Here is a 3,010-nt window from a genome sequence, read left to right as displayed (position 1 = left end):
TGGCCTCGATGTCTGTCATTCCGGTCCTTCCAGTAGGCCTACGAATCACCAGACGTCAGACGCATGATACACGTCAGTCGCACACATTGAGAGAGCTCATGTACCGGGTCGTCCATCGTCGGGGCAGTCGGTGCCATTTTGTCAAACAGGATGCGGGGCACCGGCATGCTCTCCTCTGGCAGCTGACGTGTCTTGTGTGTGGCACCCGGGCACGAGTCATCGCTTCTAGGCATCCGATTGAGGTCGGGAACCGGCGCCACGCCAGAGGCGAACCGCGACGCCGGGTGGACCTGCAAGGGAGCGGGAGTTCCAGGACGCAGTTGGGAACTTACCGAGCTCACCGACGAGGCCGGAGGAGCGACGCCGGTGATCCCCTCTCGCTTGACGAGCATGTAGGCCTCCGCTGAGCTTGGATGGAGGCCAACTTGCGCGGCGCCGGCTTTCAACTGCATCTGCCACGCCTGCTCGCTGGCCTCTAGGGCGGCGGCCGCTGCATTTCTCTCCTTCAGGTTCTTGCACCGGCCGCGACGCTTCGCGGGCTCGACGCCTTTCTCCTCCTTGGACAACACCTTCTTTGCCGCCTTCGGCTTAGCGTCCCGGCCGCCGGTGATGGCCCGCTTTGCTTCCGCCAGAGTTGTAGCCTCCATTGTAGCTATGGTCGTGGCTATGGGGAGTGTGGGGCGGCGGCGGGTGCGAGGGTTATCTCGGAATCCATGGTGGTGGCTGCGGCGACGAGGACGTCCATCGCTTCAGAATTGCGCGCCGGTCTACTTTGATTTTTCGCGCGGGCAATGGCCACTGGCGGGAATGTTATCGGCCTCCCTCCCACTGACGCGCGGGTCCTACGTAAGTTTCGGCGGACACTCGGCGCGACCGTGGAGCGTTCGTGGAGACCCCAACCTGGCGCATATTTGGACCAGGTTTGCGTCGCCGCGGACCGTCCGGTCATTTTGCGTCGCCCCGCTGGAGGAGGGCCCAGACGCATTTTCGGCCACGGCGGACGCAAACGACCATTTGCGTTGCTCCGTTGGAGATGCCCTAAGGTCGCCGGTGCGCTCTAAAAATGTTCCATCATGGTGGACACTAGCCGGGCCTATTCGATAAGGTGACCAATTGCTTCTTTCTGCGGAAAAGGCACAGAGCCAACTGAAACCAGCCCTGACAAGAACATCCTTATAAAAAGAAATAAAACACAATCTTCCTTTTACACCCTTCGACGGCGCGCCATGAGCAAAGCTCAATGTCGCCTCTAGGCCTCTAGTGTAGCAAAGCTCGTGTCGGAAAAAACTTGAAAAAACCTAGGAACTTTGTAGAACAGTGTCCGAGAAGTCATCGATGTAGATCAGAAGATGCCAGCAACCACGATCTCGAGAGATCGCCGTCCCGGAGAAGCTAGTACCGAGAAGGCCATCTCCGGCCAGACGGAGATGGGGGACGTAAGACTCGTAAGTTTTCCAACAAAACCTTACCTGGTTGAGCTTCATGAGGTGAAGGTGAAACTTGAGGATATTAATACGTTGCGACATCATCCCCTCAACTAAACACCGTTGTCGTAGACAAAACTTTAACACGCTAGACCTAATGTCCAACGATCGACTCAAAACTCCAACTCGCCAACGCTCCTCCATGAAAGAACCTTGATTTGGGGCTAGTTGAAGGACCTTTATTCTCTCGGCGCCGATGCAAGGCGAAGAACTCGAAAACCCTACGAAAACCGGTCATGAGAGCCGAGGTAGCCGCAGCGGCGACCAACAGCGTCGGTGCCTACGGCCGAGGGTCGCTAGATCGCTTTCCGATGGACCCTCTGGAGAGCCCCGAAGAAAAAAAAAGGTGACCAATAGCTTTTACATTGGGGAAAAGGGCATCTTGGGTTGGCGATTTACACAAAAATAACCCAAAAGTGGAAGAAAAGCACAGACTAACCCTCCGGCGAAACTATTTCACCAATCTAACCCTTTTGTGTGGCGCCCCTCCCACGGGCGCCACACATGCCCATGTGGCTCCCCTGCCGCCGGCGCCACACACCCAGCTCGACGTGGCCCCCTCGACGCCGAGCCGGTGCGCCCGTCCGACGTGGCAGCATGTGTGGCGCCCTCCCAACGGCGCCACACATGCCAACTTATATCATGTTTTCGGTCGAAAACATCCAGGGGCTCCGGAACGTCTGGGACTTAGCCGTTTTGCGAGGCTCGATGTGTGGCGCCGATGCCACGGGCGCCACACATCCACTTAAGTGTGGCCCCCGCGCCCGCGCCCAGCCCGACCCAGCCAGTTTCTCTCTGTTTCTTCTCTTCTCTCTGTTCCTCCCAGGAAACCGCCGCCGCCGCCCGAGTCCCCTTCGCTTCCCCCACCAAATCGACCAAGCAATCGTCGGATCCGGCCGGCCAAGTCCTTCCTCCTCCATTCCTCAAGGTATTCCCCTTCGATTCCCTCTCGATTCGTCCACTATTGTTGGTGGATTTGGTAGATTTGGGTATGAACCCTAGACATGGAAATTCATGTTGGTGGATTTACATATGAACCATTGATATGTTAGTGCATTTGGCTCCGAACCTAGCAAGATTTGGATATGTTGGTGGATTTGGATATGAACCCTAGATTTGGTGGAACCCTAGATATGAAATTTTACATGTATGTGTTAAAATGGCTATGTATGTGTTGAAATGGCTATGAACCCTAGATTTGGCTATGTAGATATAAAATGGCTATGTAAGTGTTGAATGTGTATGTGTAGGAACCCTACATATGTTAGTGGATTTGGATATGAACCCTAGATTTGGATATGTTGGTGGATTTGGATATGAACCCTAGATTTGGCTATGTAGATATAAAATGGCTATGTATGTGTTCAAATTCTATGTATGTATGTCTTGAAATGTCTACTATTTGTGATGGAATAACTCATATTTGAACCAAATATTTGTTGGAACCCTAGATATGAATGTATGTGTGTATGTATGGAACTCTCATGTATTTGGATATGAACTCTCATGTATGTGTTGCTCATTTT

The sequence above is a fragment of the Lolium rigidum genome, chromosome 4 (genome assembly GCF_022539505.1).
Source record: "Lolium rigidum isolate FL_2022 chromosome 4, APGP_CSIRO_Lrig_0.1, whole genome shotgun sequence".
Taxonomy (NCBI): domain Eukaryota; kingdom Viridiplantae; phylum Streptophyta; class Magnoliopsida; order Poales; family Poaceae; genus Lolium; species Lolium rigidum.
The sequence above is the reverse complement of the archived record's forward strand: the minus strand, read 5'-3'. Positions refer to the sequence as shown.